General features: G+C 38.4%; 2 protein-coding genes across 17 annotated transcripts in view; one reads left to right on the top strand and one right to left on the bottom strand.

Annotated features, from left to right (window-relative positions):
• acana (aggrecan a) overlaps positions 1-20,553 on the bottom strand; it is a 904,300-nt gene that overhangs the window by 549,709 nt on the left and 334,038 nt on the right. The gene's annotated exons all lie outside the window — the stretch shown is intronic.
• mtss1lb (MTSS I-BAR domain containing 2b) overlaps positions 2,389-20,553 on the top strand; it is a 196,998-nt gene continuing 178,833 nt past the window's right edge. For 4 of the 15 annotated variants that reach the window (XM_073907298.1, XM_073907290.1, XM_073907294.1 and 1 more), the window contains exons 1-2: positions 2,437-2,576; positions 16,162-16,362. The gene's annotated coding sequence lies outside the window, so the exon portion shown is untranslated. Of the gene's footprint in view, positions 2,577-13,615; positions 13,685-16,135; positions 16,363-20,553 lie in introns of those variants that run through there. The other 11 variants (XM_073907296.1, XM_073907289.1, XM_073907293.1 and 8 more) reach the window with 3 other exon arrangements.

The raw sequence follows: 20,553 nt of genomic DNA, 5'->3' as shown, positions 1-20,553 counted from the left end.
CAGTTAACTGTACTGTTGTAACTAGCAATACTACAATGGAGGTTGTAGTGGTTCAGTGTGTTTTGTTTATTTTTATTCCGTTTTTTGTGCACATCATAATTTACTCAAGTCGACAATCCTGACTTACACTGATAAAAAATAATTTCCTAAATGCAATCTAGAATTGGGTATTCAAGTTCAAAGAGCCACAAGTTTTACTTTGCATAATTTTAGAAGCTTTGCTGACTTTAAAATGTTCATACCAGTTTGTTCTATTAATAATAATACTGAACATTACATTTAAATTACACAAATAAATATGGGAAAAAGTGGATTAACATCTTGAAAAAATGCATTTACTGTACATTCAGAGTATTAAAATTTGATCAGATATTAAGCTCCATTAAATACAGAGCACTAATACATTTTAATATTTAATAATTAATTAGCTCTATAACATAACACAAACAGATACATTATAATTTTTATAGGTTATAGTGGTTTTACTTAGGGTGTATAAAATTTAGTTTTTTTTAATCATGAACCAATGTGAGTAAGAGGTCCACTGCAGAGCTCATCCAGCTGTCATTAGTGTAACAGGAGTGAAACTGAGCACTCGCTGATGTGATGACAGCTCCATTCATTGTTATTGCAGCACTTTTTGCTTTACAATTTTAATATGTTTGTTTGCCATGCTGCAAAGAGGACCGTCTGATATTTGTACAATGCAAAGTGTAAAGCCATATATATATATACACACACATATATATATATATACACATATACATTGGTGAGCAAATCAAGGCAAAAACTAGTGTAATTGTTATATATTAGATTGTTTTTTACTGTAATAAGTTCATTTTAAGGTAAAAAAAAATAAAAAATACAGTATTAGTAAATATAAAGCTATTTTTTCTAGTTATTTTAATACATTATTATTAAAATTATTTAATAATTTAGGAATTTACCCATGGCAACCTTCAGTCCACTAGCCTCAATCAAGTTTGCTCTATGGATTCATCTCTTGAGTTTTAAACGTTAGCAGCTAGTAGATGTATGCAAAATATGCTTAAGGGGTGGCCAATAATAATAATAATATATATATATATATATATATATATATATATATATATATATATATATATATATATATATATATATATATATGTATATATATATATATATATATATATATTTTTTTTTTTAAACACTTTTCTTTTGATGATGCACAATTACCCCAAGAAATGCAGTGTGCGCTAACAAAATAAAACTGCGTGGATGTGGATTACACGATGTTGGCATCAACTTTCAGAACAGAAAAAAAGCCGAAAAAAACAAATGTTTGTATTCTCTGTGCATGTTTTGCTTGCTTTGGAAAAGATGTCACAGTCTGTTTCAGTCAAAATAAAAAGTGACAATTTAAATACTAATACAACAATACAGGGGCGTCAAACAGTTCCTGAAGGGCGGCAGCAGTGTAGTTTAGTTCAGTGTTTCCCAACCACGTCCCAGAGCGAAGGTCCACCAGCTCTGCACATTTTACAAGTCTACTCAAACAAACACACCTGATTCAGATCATCAGCTCATTAACAGAGACTGAAAGACCAAAGGGTGTGGCAGAGAAAGGAGAATCCAAAACATGCAGTGTTGGTGGTCCTTCGGGAACGTGGTTGATAAACACTAGTTTAACCCTGCTTCAACACTTATCTGTAGCTTTCAAACAAGCTTGAAGGACTCAGTTAGTTGGATCGAGAGGGGTCTGGCTGCAGACCTGGTGCAGTGCAATCTGGACTGCGTCCAATGCTTTTTAATGGGCTCACCTAACCCCACCCCTAACCCTACTCGTCACAGTGACGTCACTAGCTCCATTTGAGTGCATTGTGTCTGACATTGCATCGCTGAGTGATGCAGTCTCAGCTTGCATCATAAAGGCTGCATCCAGACACTATTGGTTGGATCAGGTGTGGTTTGGGTCGGAGCTAAATTGTGCAGATCTGTTTAACACGGATCCTTGCAAATAAATAGGTTGATAAACAGTTTTGAATGGCCATCAACAAAGAAATAACCTTTTAAAACCATATATTGTATTGCCATATTTTTTTTTTCATTGTAATAGTTTAAAATAAACAAATACATAAATACAATTATTTATAATGATGAAAAAAAAAACAAGCAGGAACCACACAACACCTCTTGGGTAAGCATTCATCCAGGCAAGTCACATATGAGTTCTCTGTGAGAAACAAATTCCACCATGGCCGTAAATTAATTTAGACAAGCATGTGTTTAGTTCCTCTCTCTCTACCACATACTTAAAGTCAATATGAACTTTTATGATTTAAAAAGTGACTTATATTTCCTAAAATAGCATATCATCAATAATATGTTTTCTTGCGAACAAACAAAGTTGACAGATGTTGTAGTTACACCGTTTGCCAACAGGGGCGCGGCTAATATTAACCAGTCAAACGTTGGTTATTTACAGCTCCGTGAATCAAAACCATCCAGGATCTGGAACACAGTGTGAGGTGGAAAGTCTGTGAGAGCTGGAAAAGGACCTGCCAGCTGAGTCCATGTGAATCACTCAGAAATCACAGGTGTGTGTGTGTGTGTGTGTGTGTGTGGAGGATGACGAGTGTCTGCCTTTACATAACCTGTTTCTCCTCCCTCTATACACGTCCCACTGAGGGCCTACTCACACTATGCCATCCGTACCGTGCCCAGGCCCGTTTCCCGGATCGTTTGAGAAGTGTGAGTGCGCTGAATCGGGCTCAAGCACGGTTCACTTGGCCGGCCCTGGCCCGGTTGGAAGAGGTGTGCCTGAGCGCGGTACACTTGGGGTTTGGCGCGGTACGCTTGTGTGTGAGCGCGAAACGCGCCAAAGCCCGAAACCGAAAGCGAGACGTGACTTTTAAGGGGCTGTTTCATATGGATTTATTAATCATTCTTACTGTTCAGTGATCGCAAACTGCCGTAGTTTATTAAAGACGCAAACTCCTCACAGCACGACAGCTGCGCGCCTTCAGCAGACCTCCTCATTCCTGCAGCACGAGAGCTTTGATTGTTTATGAGCGCCAAAAGTGGCGGATCTGTTCGGTAAAATATCTGACTGCGTGTCCCCGCATCCCTAAGGACTGTTTGGCGAAATATTTGACTGCATGTCACTGCATATCAAACGACTGAAAGGATATAACTAGAGAAATCTCCACTGTGCTGCTGAGTGAGAGCGTATGGCAAGCCGTTTAAACATTTAAACCTTGTTCTGACTATCCATAAATATATTTAGAGATATAAATATATATTTTGACAAGTCATTATTATAATTCGACTTGTCAGAATGACAATTAGAGATATCTGCAATTACAATTGTACTAGTACGAAATCAGATTGGAGATATCTGCAAATATATTATGACTAGTCATATTCCTCCATTGACTTCCATTGAAAAATATTTACAGATATCTCTAACTGAGTTTTGACTCGTCAAAAATCCAATTCAAGATATCTACAACTGTAATTCGACTATTAGTAAATTAATTAGAGATATCTTCAAATATATTTGTAAATATCTCTAAATATTACGAATTAAAGACATCTCCAAATGTATGACTAGTAAAAACTCAGTTAGAGATATCTCTAATTACAATTGTGACTAGTCAAAACTCATTTAGAGATATCTGCAAATATTTTTCAATGGAAGTCAATGGAGGAATATGACTAGTCATAATATATTTGCAGATATCTCCAATCTGATTTCGTACTAGTACAATTGCAATTGCAGATATCTCTAATTGTTATTCTGACTAGTCGAATTATAATTATGACTAGTCAAAATATAATTAGAGATATCTCTAAATATATTTATGGAGTCAGAACAAAGATTTAAATGGTAAAAAGGCTTGCCATAGAGTGCGCTTCTGAACAGCGCAGCAGCGATGACGTAAGCGTGCCGAGGCCCGATATGGTGTGAGCGCGGGCCGTCGGGGGAGACGGGAGGGGGGACAAGCGTGCTTTGGCCCGGTTCGAGGCAACTGTACCTAGTGTGAGTACGGCCTGACACCATCTGAAACTCACCTCTTCAACAGGAGCTAATCTATGCTTTCGCAGTTGGTATACAGCTCATTTGCTCACATACTGCATGATTTTTTCGCATACACTTGTTTATCACGAGAACTTGAGAAACATGGGCTTAATGTAAAAGACTCACTTATCCAGTAATGGGCAGAGAGTTGAGATAAGTGTATTAATGGAGTTTTCTTGAAAATTAAGTGGGGTTTCCCTAGCATACAATCCATTAATTTAATGATCTGTCGTGCCATTGCCCTTGCATTCTCCAGGTTCATATGTGGGGTGGTTGATTAAGTGCGTTATTGTGCTGATCGCTTCAGATTTAGCTGCTGTAATTTTATTTTTTTATGTCACTAAAGTTACAGAATTGGTGAATTTATGGCTAATCCCACTAATGCTGGAATCCAGTTTCATCACTCCGTTAATAAAAGCCCATATAAGACTTGATCTGTTGAAACTGCTGACCATGCATTTTAACTTTAGGAGACTTCCACTACTATAACTTTCTATTAAAATCAAAGCTTTTAACCACATTTTTAAATTGACTGCAGATTGAATCCAACACTTGTTGTGGCAGAGAAACACTCGTGACTTTTTTCACAAATTAAGATTGAAGGGACGGGACTATCAATTAATGAATAATTAGTTTTAAACATTATTGTCCACACTGTTAAAATATTAGGATTCCAAATGAAGGATACTAGCCATATTAGAAGCAATATTTTGTTCTTTAAAGGGATAGTTCACCTAAAAATGAAAATCATTTTCTTACCCTTGACTTGTTTCCAACCAGTTTTTTTTCTTCTTTTTTTAACACAACATAAGATATTTTGAAGAATGCTGAAAACCGGTAACCATTGACTTCATTGACATAGTATTTGTTTTTCCTACCATGATTGTCAGTGGTTACAGGTTTCCAAAAAAACAAAAAGAAATAAATAAAATTGAAGAGCGTTAATGATAAGAACATTTCAATAATATAACAAACCATTTTCCACTATAAATACTCTTTTATAAATGTTTTAGAAGTACTTGAGATGCAAAGATGGCATTTTTTTATCCAAATAAAAAACTTCAATGACATGGAAGGACTTTAACTATCCAGCATGATTGTAAATTAATACATTTTTGACATTATCATTACCGCACATTGCTATTATCCATATTCATTCATTTTTTAACTGACATGGACAACCATATAAAAAAATGCCAGAGTCATGAACATCTGTTTTAAATGAATCTGAGGGTTAAATTTTAAAGATCTAGGCACAAAGTCTGAAGCGCATAACACAAAACCATTTAGGGCGTGTCCGAATCCACTTTTGCTATTTTAAGGAGAAAAATATGCTCTGCGCACCGGCATATGTCCTAAATTGATTGCGCATGTTCTCTTAATAAGTTATAGGTGTGTATTGAGCATAATGTGCAGTAAACCAGTCAGTCTCATCTTCCATTCCATTTAAGAGTCAGTTGTGGAAATAGCAGACTTTCTTAGTGAAAAAACTGAATGCTTTACTAGTGAGAAATTAGTTAAACAGACCATGTGCAGCACAAGGATCAAGAATGAGCCTCCTCCATTCCCCCTCTTTACTTTCTCTTTAGTTTTTACTTGACTCCGTTACTTTTGTGGATAAGGAAAAGGTGTTATATGCACTCCACTGAAGACATCCGTTAGCTTACAAATTTCATTTGTTAGGCGCCAGGCGACGCAGTGGCGCAGTAGGTAGTGCTGTCGCCTCACAGCAAGAAGGTCGCTGGTTCGAGCCTCGGCTGGGTCAGTTAGGATTTCTGTTTGGAGTTTGCATATTCTCCCTGCATTCGCGTGGGTTTCCTTAGGGTGCTCTGGTTTCCCCCACAGTCCAAAGACATGCGGTACAGGTGAATGGGTAAGCTAAGTTGTCCTCCGCAGTGTATGAGTGTGTGTGAATAAGTGTGTGGATGTGTGAATGGGTGTGGGATGTTTCCCAGAGATGGGTTGCGGCTGGAATCCGCTGCGTAAAAACCTGCTGGATAAGTTGGTATTTCATTCCGCTGTGATGAATGGATGTTAGGCGCCAAGATTTGTTTCAAAGCTATTTCTAAATTCAATTTTAATTTCCAGCAAATGAAAAAAATGAGCAATAATAATGAAGTGTGGTCAAAACACTGAGTTATAGCCAAACACACGTCCTCTTATGCCACATATGGTGATGCTAACCTCTCCTTGTGGACATTGTGCTACTTGTGGACATACAGAAGAACGAAATGTGTCTCGCAGGACCACAGTGCTACATTAATTAATCATAAACACAAACACAACACTGGAAATAAGAGCTATAAAAAAGGACATAAACCATGAGATACTTAACTATACACATAAGATAGTAAACATCTTTTTCATTTTTGAGCTCTTGTAAGATGGAGTTTAGATCAAGTGTCAGGTGCATAAGAGAGAAGAGTGCTTCTACAGGTGGTTTGTCAAGCCCACTCACATGAATGTAGCACAATACACAATGTTTTCAAGAGACATGGAGTGATCAGGAAAGTGTCTTTAGTGCAAATGTGCTACCTGGTGCAAGTGTCAGAGAGATGTGAGGGTGTCTTTTCTACAGGTGGTTTGTTAAGCCCACTCACCTGTATGGGACATACTCAGGAATGCATGGAGAGAGAGAAAGGGGTTGAGATTTCAGAGGGGGGTAAATTGACTGGCAGTCTCTAATACTTCAAAACCTTCTTCCTGATGGTACCAGCTGGAAGAGACTATGGAAGGGTAGAGTCTTTCATGATACTGCTAGCTTTGCTGGAGCACTGTGAGCGGAAAATGTCCTGAATGGAGGATAAAGGGGCACTGATGATCTTTTCGGCTGTGTTTACTATGCACTGGAGGGTCTTGCGGTCCGCAGCATTGTAGCTAACGTACCACACAGTTATGCAGCTGGTCTGCATGCTCTCAATGGTTCCTAGCTCATCTCAATGGTGTCCATTGCATATTATAGTTAAGGACATTTGTAATGGCCAGGCTAGGCATATTTGGGTTAATTTTATAAATTGTTTTGGTCACAAGTTCTCATTTACATCATCACACGTTCTTTTCTGGTGACACTTGGGGAACAATGCCTTGACATGTCTGATCCATCCCTGTTAATTAAAAATAACATTGTCAAGCTCTCCTCTTTTAAATACATGGCAGCAGAGATCAAAACTGATTTGTAAGTGGGAGTCAGATATGGTGGATCTAAATATTTTCTTTCTAGATTTTCTATATCCTTCATTCATTCATTTTTTTTCAGCTTAGTCCCTTTATTAATCTGGGGTCGCCACAGTGGAATGAACAACCAACTTATCCAGCATATGTTTTGCGCAGCGGATGCCCTTCCAGCTGCAACTCATAACTGGGAATCATCCATTCATTCTTGTCAGCTTAGTCTCTTTATTAATCTGGGGTCGCCACAGCGGAATGAACCGCCAACTTATCCAGCCAGTTTTTACGCAGCGGATGCCCTTCCAGCCGCGACCCATCTCTGGGAAACATCCACACACACATTCACACTCGTACACTACGGACAATTTAGCCTACCCAATTCACCTGTACCACATGTCTTTGGACTGTGGGGGAAACCAGAGCACCCTAAGGAAACCCACGCGAATGCAGGGAGAATATGCAAACTCCAAACAGAAATCCTAACTGACCCAGCCGAGGCTTGAACCAGCGACCTTCTTGCTGTGAGGCGAACATGCTACCCTTTGCGCCACTGCGTCGCCAGGAATCATCCATACACTCTCAATCACACACATGCACCATGGACAATTTAGCTTACCCAATTGTCCTGTACTGCATGTCTTTGGACTTGTGGGGGAAACCGGAGCACCCGGTGGATGCAAACATGGGGAGAACATGCACACTCCACACAGAAATGCAAACTAATCCAGCAAATTCTTGTACCAGCGACCTTCTTGCTGTAAGGCGATTGTGCTACCCACTGTGCCACCGTGTTGCCCCAGTTAAAAACATTTTCATTTAATGTACTGCTTTTATCAAAGCACTGAAATATCATCTAAAGCATTGTCTCACTGTAGTACTGTAAGAATTGCATAACTTCTTTGCTGTGCATGAACATGTTTGTGTAAGAAAGACTATGTGAGAATCGGAAACGTGTCTGAATTGTGGAAGTGTCTTCCACACCCCCTCCATCCCTCTGTGTTTGTAAACTAAAGCCCATGCAGGAAACCGAGGGAAATGGGGTTAGAGTTCAGCTGTGCCTCTTTGAGGAAGCTTCGCCTCAATACAGAGGGCTGCTAAACCATCGTGGGAAACAGGGAGGGGCTTCAGTAAAAATCTGCCATCACTTCACACCATCCTACAAACTTACAAGACCTGCGGGAGGAAAACTCTGCAGCTCTGGAAAACAAAACAAGCTGCTCAAACGTTTAAATTCTGTAGATGGCAAATCTAAAAAAAAAAAAAATACTTGGAGACATAATTTTGGCTTTTAAATATTGCAGTCTAAACCATCATGTGAAAATTTAAAACTACATCCAATATAGAGTTGAATTATAGATAATGTAATAGTAGAAACTGTACGCAGACTTGAGTAGCGTTTAAAATATTGCGATTTTGTTTTATAATGAAATTCTCCCTGGTAAGACTGGCCTTTCTGCTTCTATTTCCAACCACACTATAAAACACATGATACATGACCATTCACACTCATGGTGTATGTGCATACATTGCTGCCATCCATGCTGCAATCCACCATTTGTGTAATGGTTATATGAGAGGGACTTGACAAATCATGAAAACATATGCAGTAATCCAGAAGACCGGTGTCCTGACATGTCATCCTACACATCAGATTATGCTATCAACACTGTATTTGAATGGTTCTGAGGTTGGGTTTAGGAATTAGGCAGGTTAGGGCAATATTACATCACACTACTCCACATTAAAATTCCATTCAATCATTTTCTTTTCAGCTTAGTCCCTTTTATTAATCTGGGGTTGCCACAGTGGAATGAACCACCAACTAACCAGCATATGTTTTACGCAGCGGATGCCCTTCTTGCTGCAACCCATCACTGGGAAACATCCATAAAAACTCCTTAACTACAGACAATTTAGCTTACCCAATTCACCTATACCACATGTCCTTGGGCCTTTGGGGGAAACCGGAGCACCCGGAGGAAACCCACACGAACACGGGGAGAACATGCAAACCCTACACAGAAATGCCAACTGACCCAGGCTCGAACTGACGACCTTCTTGCTGTAAGGCGACCGGGCTAACCACTGAGCCACCGTGATGCCATAATTCAATAAATACATCTTTTTTAGAGTAATAAACAGTTCAAACTGATTCATGTACCTGAATACTTTAAACAGTCAGGTGTAGGTAGTGCTGTCACCTCACAGCAAGAAGGTCGCTGGTTCGAGCCTCGGCTGGGTCAGTTGGCATGTTCTCCCTGCGTTCGCGTGGGTTTCCTCCAGGTGCTCCGGTTTCCACCACAGTCTAAAAACATGCAGTACAAGTGAATTGGGTAAGCTAAAATTGTCCGTAATGTATGTGTGTCAATGAGTGTGTATGGATGTTTCCCAATGATGGGTTGCAGCTGGAAGGGCATCCGCTGCGTAAAACAAATGCTGGATAAATTGGTGATTCATTCAGCTGTGGTGACCCCAGATTAATAAAGGGACTAAGCTGAAAAGAAAATGAATGAATGAATGAATGAAGAGTTTATATTATTCTTTATTTACCTCAAGCTTGAGCATAAAACATTTTTGTTAAACAAAGGATTTTTATTTAAGATTTGGCATTTCCATCACTCGTTTCTTATGCAGCACTTCAAAATGCACATTAAAACACTAATGACGTCTTGCCTATTGTGTATCACATGTTCAGTCTAGTTATGTTCTAATCCTTTACAGCCAAAACAACAATGGTGAACTGCATTACTGTATGTGCAAGTACGCATAGTATTTCTTTCTGCTAACTACTGGCCTGGTTTGCATATAGAAAGTGGCTAGTCAGTTTAAGGCACAGTATGTAATTTTTGCTGCTAGAAGGCGCATATTCATTACAAAAAAAGGTGTATTTTGATGACTTTGGAGTGGTTGTCTTCATTACGTTCTATACGGGACTCCTGCAAACATCATGTTCATGTATGAGTTATAGAATGCAAAACTAATCATGGTAGTTTCAAGCAGAGTGAGGCTCAACATGTAACATGGCAAAAGCAGCAGAACTTTTATTGTACCACAGTCAATGCTTCCGGTTCTTCTAGTCACATTCACATAATTCAATTCAATTCAGCTTTATTTGTATAGCGCTTTTACAATGTAGATTGTGTCAAAGCAGCTTCACATAAATGGTCATAGTAACTGGAACAGTGTGGTTCAGTAACTGGAATAGTGTGGTTCAGGTTTTAGTGTTTAAGTTCAGTTCAGTTCAGTTTAGCTCAGTTCAGTGTGATTTAATCATTACTGAGAGTTCAAACACTGAAGAGCCAATTCATCGATGCGTAGCTCTACCAATCCTGAACCATGCGAGGCAGTGGCGACAGCGGAGAGGGAAAAAAAAAACTTCACCTGATGGGAGTGAAGAAAAAAAACCTTGAGGGAAACAGACTCAGTTGGGCACGACCACTTTAATTTCTCCGCTGGCCAAAAGTCTTGTGCAGAGCTTCATTCGCCGTGGTTAAGGCTGGATGATGGCCTCAGCGAAGACTCGTCTGTCCCTGGGACGTCGCTGGAATCAGACTCATGTTCTCCACTCCCCACGACCATCAGCGCAGCAGCAGCTTAGGATATGGCTTGGTCCCGGATATGGAATCCTTGGGATCATCACGTTGCTGGTCTTGGATCCAATCAGTGACTCCGCATAATCTGAGGACCTCGGGATGAGTATCCCCAGGTGAAAATAGAGAAAAAAGAGAATAATTAGCGTAGCTGCTGTTCGTAGTGTATATAAGCAAGATGCAGAAGCCAGTGTGGAACCCGCTAGGTGATGCATTGAGTGAAAGAGGAGGAGAAAACATAGGAGAAAACATAGGAGACATAGAAAACATAGAAAACATAGGAGAAAAGCAGTGCCTTTTTATCATACCAAATACATTTTATAATTCTGTTATAATGCTGCTCTGTCACTAGGTCCGTGCCTATAGTTACAAATTGCTAATTTCTCTGTATTTGAACACTTTGTTTTAACATTTGGGATAATGTAGGGACATAAATCTGCAAATTACTGTTCTGTACTGTTTTGGATATTTTAATGAAACAACACGTTGCGCCTTTTAACTGATTGTTGTTGTCTGTATGCAAAACTTTTCCTAGAAATAAAAGTTTTTAGTGTATTGCTGACTTTAAAAGTACCCTAAATTCTAATTTATTATATGTTTTAATAAATTCTGCTTGGTTCACGTCTGTTCCCTGTTCCTCTGATGACTTTTTTTTGTTGTTGTATTTAAGCCCTCTGTTTTCTCAGTTTAGCGTTTAATGGGATTGATAGTAAAGGTGTAGTGTGTTTCAAGTTGTTGGTTCATTAAAAATCATCATCCTGCATCATGTATCTTTGTACATGGATTTGTAGTAGACAGCTCCATTACAAACTCCTGACAACAAATTTAAGATGATAAATAATGCATAATATACAGCATTTTTTTCCCGCTTGCTTGCTTGCAGGTGTGTTTTAATAGAGTGAAAGTTATGCACATTTATCTCTTGCAGACTTAGTTACGTAATGTAGAACCATTGATGTGTTTTTTTTTAAAGAATGATGTTTGTTGACAATCTCGTTCCTTTGCTGTTACCATGCTTGCTTGTCATCCATATGCATGTATTTTAATTGAAAACATGGTTTTACTTGATTTCCATAGTCCTCTTTAGATGTGTTGTTGACCATAACTGCAAAAACCTTTTTATTTTATTGTTGTCAGATATGAATACACTGAATGACTGCTGGATGACCATAAAAGGTCAACATAATGTCTAAAGGGGACCATCTAGGAAAGTGTTACAAAAGAATGAACAATCACATGACATATACACTCACTGGCCACTTTATTAGGTACACCTTTCCAACTGGGCGGTAACGCAACTTTCTAATCAGCCAATCACATGGCAGCAACTCAATGCATTTAGGCAGGTAGACATGGTCAAGATGATATGCTGCAGTTCAAACAGGGCATCAGAATGGGGAAAAAAGTGACTTTGAACGTGGCATGGTTGTTGGTGCCAGACTGGCTAGTCTGGGTATTTCAGAAACTGTTGATCTACTGGGATTTTCATGCACAACCATCTCTAGGGTTTACAGAGAATGATCTGAAAAAGATAAAATATCCAGTTAGTGGCAGTTCTGTGGGCGTAAATGCCTTGTTGACGCCAGAGGTCAGAGGAGAATGGCCAGACTGGTTCCAGCTGATAGAAAGGCAACAGTAACAGTAACTCAAATAACCACTCGTTACAACAGAGGTCTGCAGAAAAGCATCTCTGAATGCACAACACATCCAATCTTGAGGCAGATGGGCTACAGTAGCAGAAGACCACACCGGGTGCCACTCCTGTCAGGTAAGAACAGGAAACTGAGGCTACAATTTGCACAGGCTCACCAAAGTTCGACAACGAGTCTCAATTTCTGCTGTGACATTTGGATGGTAGGGTCAGAATTTGGCGTCAACAACATGAAAGCATGGATCCATCCTGCCTTGTATCAACGGTGCAGGCTGGTGGTGGTGTAACGGTGTGGGGGATATTTTCTTGGCACACTTTTGGCCCATTACACATTGAGCATTGTGTCAACGCCCCAGCCTACCTGAGTATTGTTGCTGACCATGTCCATCCCTTTATGACCACAGTGTACTTATTTTCTGATGGCTACTTCCAGTAGGATAACGCACCATCTCATAATGCGTGAATCATCTCAGACTGGTTTCTTAAACATGACAATGAGTTCACTGTACTCAAATGGCCTGCACAGTCTCCAGATGTCAATCCAATAGAACACGTTTGGGATGCGGTGGAATGGGATATTCACATCATGGATGTGCAGCTGACAATTCTGCAGCAACTGCATCAAGCTATCATGTCAATATGGCCCAAAATCTCAAAGGAATATTTCCAGTACCTTGTTGAATCTATGCCACAAAGGATTAAGGCAGTTCTGAAGACAAAAGGGGGTCCAACGCAGTAGTACAAGTAAGGTGTACCCAATAAAGTGGCCGCTGAGTGTAGGTTCATGTTCATTCTTTCTGTTTCAAGGCTGTGACCTACATCCTGCACCCCTGAAGGCTTGACCCTGACATGGCTTCCATGGTCAATGTATCCAGTTGGCGTTAGAGAGTTTTAAAGGCACATGTGGAGCCACAGGTGCAAGCAGGAGCCTAAAAAGGCACAGGTGCAGAAGAAAAATGAACACATGAAGTCTGATAACAGTAACAGAGTTACTTAACTGAGGCCATGTCCAGACATATTTCATTTTATAAACCTTTCCCCTTTTCAATTTTTTTTTTTTTAAAGATTTTCCCTCCGTGGTTATGCCAAACCAACAGGTGGCGATATAACCTTAAGCATAAAGCCATAATGGCCAATCAGAAGGCTGAATAAGATATATCTCTGCACACAGTGATGCCAAACAAAGAAGAGAACATTGTTCATGCAGGTTTCATGGTAGGTTTTCACGACAATGCTGTTAAAAAAAAAGGTTTTTGGTTTCAGTCATCTGATAATGCATTTGCGAGACTGCGTTTACTGCACTGACCAAGCCAAACTGTGTTGATAAAGCTGAAGTTTTGAAAAAAGCTGTGTCGTGTGGACAGGTAGACAGAATATGCTGCCTTGTATGGGTGTGTGGCTCTGCTGTTTATTATGTCCTCACAAAATGATTTCTTTAAGTGATCGTTACCACAAAAAGCAACATTCTGAATCACATTTCTGAAAAGAGCTTGAAGTACATTTTCAGAAAAGTACTTATATAATTTCTTAGTTTTTACTTTAGAAGACGTAAGTTACAGTATACTAATAGCACACTTCAGTAAACTTCGTTTTTTATAAGGGCATAATATATATATATATTCATAAGGACTGCTGAGAAATCAGCTTTACATTTTAAAAATATATATTAGTTTTTAGTTTATTTAATCCTTTTGCTTTTTATTAAAAGATGTTTTTTTTTTTGCTTTGTGATATTAATTTATGCATCTTTATTCATAATGTTATTCACATTTCTAATATTTCCCGCATACAGTTGAAGTCAGAATTATTAGCCCTCCTAATTATTAGCCCCCTGTTTAGTTTCTTTTTCCAATTTCTGTTATTATATTATATTTTTAATAACTCATTTCTAATAACTGATTTATTTTATCTTTGCCATGATGACAGTAAATAATGTTTGACTAGATATTTTTCACGATACTAGTAATTTGCTTAAAGATGCACACAGTAGAAATTATCTCACGCTGCAGTTGAGAGAGTTGTGCCCGACTTTCAGTGCAATGTAAACAAAAGATAAGCTAGACGAATTATTACAAATCATTAAAATGATTATGTATGCATGAACGCAGATAATAACAACAGTTCATTTAAACTCTTAGCTAATATATAGCTTAGATTAACATTAGACAAATTCTTTTTTTTAATTTATTCTTATTTTTGTTTATTTATTCATTGTTCAGTCATTTATTTTCATTGTAAAATTATCACTCATGTTTAAGTCAAAAACTTTTTTTAAGCCCATAGAGAGAAATTGACTATTGTTTGTTGTTCATTAATATCTTGTGCTGTATTTGGTTACTGAGCAGCAATAAACAACACTTTAAAATATAAAAAAGATTTTCTAAACTAGTAGTGTTTTGAATTTAATAAATGTATAATAATTGTGATGATTATTCTTCAGACTATAATCGTACAACCAAAATCTTTAACGTTTATGCATGTTTATTCAAAATCTATGCACGTTTAAAAGATAACATGAATGTGTTTGAATGTAGAAAAAGCCTACTTGAGCAATAACATTTGAATATGTTTGTAAAAAAGCCACATTATACAATGCATTGATGTTATATAGTTTCACAATACAACTTATTAACGTTTTAATGTAGAAAAATCCAACATGGGCGTCTTAAGGAGCAAAAATACAACATAGGGGCTCTTATATGCTGTTGTGTCATCATTTATATTAAAAGTCATATCTCTCCGGCCCCTCATTTGGAATGCTTTTCATTAACTGGCCCCCATGACAAACCAATTGAAAAGCCCTGCACTGTACCTACACTACACACAGTACTGTCTAAACAGCTTACAAAAGATGATTTTCATCATAGGTGCCCTTAAAACTTGCAATTTAAAGACTTAACTAGGTTAATTAGGGCAGTGGTTCCCAACCTTTTGTTTTATTTTTACCCGAGACCCCCTTTTCCCCCTGAAAATATTGTAAGGCCCCCTCCACATATAAATTTGGAGTAAGGAAGACCAAAAAATGTATGTGGCTGGTTCAGGGACACTTTGCTTCGAGAAAAAGAAATAAAATCATAGTTCAGGTAGCTATCTTGGTATTTCCTGCTTTTTGTGTTTTTAGTATTGCTAGCTCTGCGACCCGAAATGTTTGGAGCTTTCTTTACCTGTTCAGTATGCTTGGGTCATTACTATTAGCTGATGAAGGCGAATCAGTGAGGTTTTTAGTGAAGGACAAATTAAAAATTTGTACATTTTTTGATCAGCCAGGGGATAAAATCAACTGCTAAGAAATTGTAAAAATATGACACGACCCCCCACAGAACTCACTGAGGCCCCCTTGTGGGACGGGACCCCCCTGTTGGGAACCTCTGAATTAGGGTAATTAGGCAAGTCATTGTATAACAGTGGTTGCCTTTATTCTAGCTAAAATAAAACAAGACTTTCTTCAGAAGAAAAACAATGTATTAGGGACTACTGTGAAAAATTGATAAACATCATTTGGGAAATATTTGACAAAGAAAAAACAAATTCACTAATAATTTTGACTTCAACCGTATGTATCGTATTATTTAGTTTTTTTGCATTGTGGATACTGTTTCACACCTAAATCCACTCACCCCCAGACTATTACACAAACTCCTCTTTTACTTGTTCTCTTATACTCAGACACTGCACCTCTGTGATGTCTGCAGAGCTGCACAGTGATCCAGAAGAAACATCTTCATCCGGCGGGAGCTGAAGAGACTGACAGATGGAGGGGAAAAGATGGTCCAGGAGGAAGCGGGAGCGAGGCAGAGATGTGGACAAGCATGCTGATGCTGATCTCCACATTCTAGCAGTTGTCATGGCGACAGCACTGCCTCCTTGGCCTGGCTGCTCTTCGTCATGTTTGTGTGAGTATGAAGTGTTTCAGTTAGTGTGTTGCACTGTGGTCATAATGTCATACTGTTAGCATGATGGTCCAGATTTTATTGATAGACATGTTCGGTGTTAAAACTTGGCATAGAAGTTGATATTCTGTGAACCGCTTGTTATTTATGACGATCCGTGGCTGGGTTGCCTTATATAAAAGCTATTTGTAGCTGTGCAGCTGCGGCCTTTCATTATCATTACTGAGGCTAATGCTCCCATCTCTCCGTCTCTAGTTACGCCTGGTGGAGTAAGACGGAAGCAGGCCGTTGTCAAAGGAATAGTTTGCTTTTAAAAGAATCCTCTTGTTCATATTGAAAAGCTTATACTGTATGCAGCTGACTTGTTGGGTTACTTTGTCAGGCAGTGACTGCGTTTATGGACAGAAATACTTCACAAACCTGATTTCAGACTTCAGATCTGATTTTCAGACATCTGATACAACATGAAGGTTTAGTGATCAACAAAATAAGTGTCCAGCTGGTAAATTGTTACGTGTTTAAGATGTTTAAGTGGGATGCTGTAACATTTAGGTGAGACAGGTGTAATGTGTGCCACAGATCAAGGATGAGGCAGGAATCAATTCTCTATTAAAGCTTTTTTTTTAAGTCAATAGTTAAAACAATATGTAACAAAAACAAATGGAAAAAAGAAATAAACATTTACAATTATTCTCTTTAAACAAAAACAATGAGTGTAAGCCAAATCAAAGAAATTAAAACCCGAGATCTTCAGTGTGCACGACACCCGAACTAAACTAATTAAACTACAAAACTCAAAATTACACAGGTGGCAAAACACTCAAACTAATCTAACAAAAGTCCATCTAAACTAATACAAACCTAACAAGACGGTCAAATGCTCATTTATCTCACACAACAACCATCACATTATTTTACTAATGCCGAGTTCAGACTGCATGATTTTCAAACTAGTCGTGTCACAGATGTTTTCACACTGCATGACTATCTGGGCTAGCGTTTCGTCGCTGCTTTGTTTACACTGCAAGATGGATCAGTGACAGGGGCTTTCACATTGCATGACTTTACTATAGGAAGAATCGCCGACAACTTCGTCCAAACTACGTCTCACAGCCAAAAACATGTAGTATATCTTTTGTTATTAACTACATAATGAGAAAGAAACCTTTAATGGGGTAAAACATGTACATGTTTGCTCACCTGGGTTTAAAGGGAATTAGCCATTTCTCCTCAACGTTGATAATAAACTAATTTCTTTCTGTATGAAACGTCAAACAGACACGGTTGCTCCTGAGTCCTGTCAAACCTCCACTAGTTTTTCCTCTATTTCGTGGGTCCAAATAAACCGAAAAAGAGCGCTTTTAACTTCTCCCCCAGCCTCCCGCTGGCCTGCAGCAGGTATACACACACGTACACGCAGATGAATGCTGCTCTCTCATTGGCTGTAGGCGATCGCTGATGTTATTTTCAGTCAAAACTCAATTCACACGGCATGATTTGAATCGCCGACAGCTCCAGATATTTAGCACGCCAAATATCTCACAGGCATCGGCGACTCATCGGCGATTCTCTCAGATCAAGTCTTTGAAAGTTCATACTGTGTGATTGTCACTCACGTGCACGAGCAGCGATTTGCCTGTGATTTTAGGCATTTGTCAGCGATTTCTTAAAAACTGTCGGCGAGCCAAAATCAGGGCTAAAATCACACAGTCTGAACTAGGCATTAAAGCCAACGAAGTTCAACAAGCAAACTCAAATTACCACAGTAAACTGAGATATTAAATCACTAAACAGCCTGAGCATATCACAAACAAATTGCGTGAAGCACTAAAGGTTCGCAAAGGGAGAGCGCACACCACACACTGGTCTGTCGGGCCTTTAAATGCTTGCGACTTGTCCGGGGATTGGTAAAACCGACACCGTCATAATAATGATAGACAGATGCTGAACCAATAAGAAACATAAGGCTTGAGTAAGCGGAGAGGGTGAGAAAAATAAATACACAAAGAAAAAACTAACAACAAACATAACGTGAATCAATAGATATTTGTTTGAAAATAGCATCTTAAGTGGAAAAAAAGATGGTCAAAAGAGCTTGTTTATTTACAGACTGACCACTGCAACCTTCAAACTTGTTCAGCTGTCACAGATATGCTTCAATACAAATATGTAAATTAGATTAATGCACAAAACTGGACCATTGAATAAAACATTTGTGAATAATTTGTGCACCATTTCCACTCAGAAGAAGCATCTTTCCATATAGCGAGTCAAATGATCCACAACATCAGCTCAGGGGTCAGTTCTTCGTTCGTGGAGTATTCAGTTAGCTGGATTTAGATATTGACGATTTGACACGATCCAGGATCGTTTCGTTCTTCAAAACTCATCTGAGACTTGTTGTCATAGCAACAGTTCTGGTAGCTCAAACCTGCTCGGGAATTTCATATAAACAGGATTAGATTGGGTCAGTTCAAGCAAAAATAAAACTGAAAGTATTAATTCTGATATTTTCTTACAGTAGTTGTACAGTAGAAATGTAAAATAAATATATATATATAAAAAATGGAAATATACAGCCCTATTTAAAAAGAAACAAACAAGAAACAAAAACGGTTACCCTTGTAATCTAAAATTGAAATCTGAAAATTCTGCTGAAATCTGATTTCTTTTAGTTAAATTCTCAGATTGTCTTCTGAAGTATTGCAACTGTCCGTTTTAACCGACAACAAACAGAAATGGTGAGGAGTTGGTGTCTTTTTTTGTAATGACTCTCACTAAATGCCTAAATTTTTCTGAACGAAATGCCTACTTTTCTACATCTAATCAGCTCGCAGTAGTAAAGCCACACCCGCTATTCTCTCATTTAATATTCCATTTCTTTAGAAACTGCATCACAATACGAAAAAAAGAAAATGGTTGCTGCTTCTGGTTCATGCAGACTTTAATGGTAGAAAGCTCATTTTAGGTAGTCTATTCCATTTTATCACTGATCCATAAAATACTCTGACTTTGGCTGATGGGGCAGAATAGAAAATGAGTGGAAATGACAAGACGGAGAGAGAGAAAGCGAGAGAGAGGGGGTAATAGTGGGTGAGAGGAAATCTGGCTTGAGCATTGAATTGCTTGGCCTCAACCCTTCTTCCTGTGTCAGCGGCCGCCTGTTCATATGGGCTGTCTGTGGTTTGTCACGTTCCTCATGAGCAACAAGAGAAAATATATGTGTGGTTTTGTGTATTCGTCAGCTCTAAAATATGTCAACTAACAACATAAAATAACCACCAAAATGATTTCTGACCACACAGAAAACAGAGAGTGAAAGATTCTGACCACTAATTAAGCAGACCTGGATCCAATGTGGATGTCCACTGCTTGCCTGATTACATGACTCTGACCAAGCCAGAAACATACATCAACAGGAAGATGAACCTGGTCAACTTAGCAAAGCCAATACATTTATAAAGCTGTCTAAGTGACTGACTGACCGCAGTTTAGATGCGTAACTGCAACTCTACACCAATGCTGAGTCTTCAGGAACAGGAGAACCACAGGACTGTGAATGCTTAGATTTAACAAACTTAAAACAAAAACATCAGAGTACGGAACATGCCACGTCTTCAGACACTCTGGAAAGTTTTGCAATTGTTAGAGTCCATTTTTATCATGGATATTTTAAGTTCAATTGCTCATTGTGATTAAGATCCTAAAAGTTCTTATATGGTGGGCATTAGATGGATTTGATTGGAGTGCTTTCTAGGGCTGTGCGATTTGGGGAAAATATCTAATTTTTTAAAATTTTTATTATTATTATTATTTTTTATTTTTATTTTTTACAAATATTTCGATTTGATTTGTGATTTAATTTTGTTGTCAAGCTTCAGCTCAATAATCTGTACCGTAGCTTCTTACTGCTAAAATGCAGACAGTGTTAGTTAAAAAAGGAACTGAAAAGATATTAACTTACTCTAACTTTTATGCAAAATTTGTTCATAAATATTCAGGAATTAAGCACAAATTTTTCTCTAGAGTGAGTTATGGTGTTAGTTATCTCCTGGTGCCTTCTTGATGTTTTTTCATTTGTTATAACAGCTGCATACAACTCTGAAATTGTACTTTGCTGTTGCTACTAGATTAAGTGTCACTGGCAATCAATTTAGTTGACTTTTTAGCAAGACGCTCCTCATATAGCTGCAT

Source organism: Danio rerio, chromosome 7 (genome assembly GCF_049306965.1).
Source record: "Danio rerio strain Tuebingen ecotype United States chromosome 7, GRCz12tu, whole genome shotgun sequence".
Taxonomy (NCBI): Eukaryota; Metazoa; Chordata; class Actinopteri; order Cypriniformes; family Danionidae; genus Danio; species Danio rerio.
This window is presented reverse-complemented; position numbering and strand designations above follow the sequence as displayed.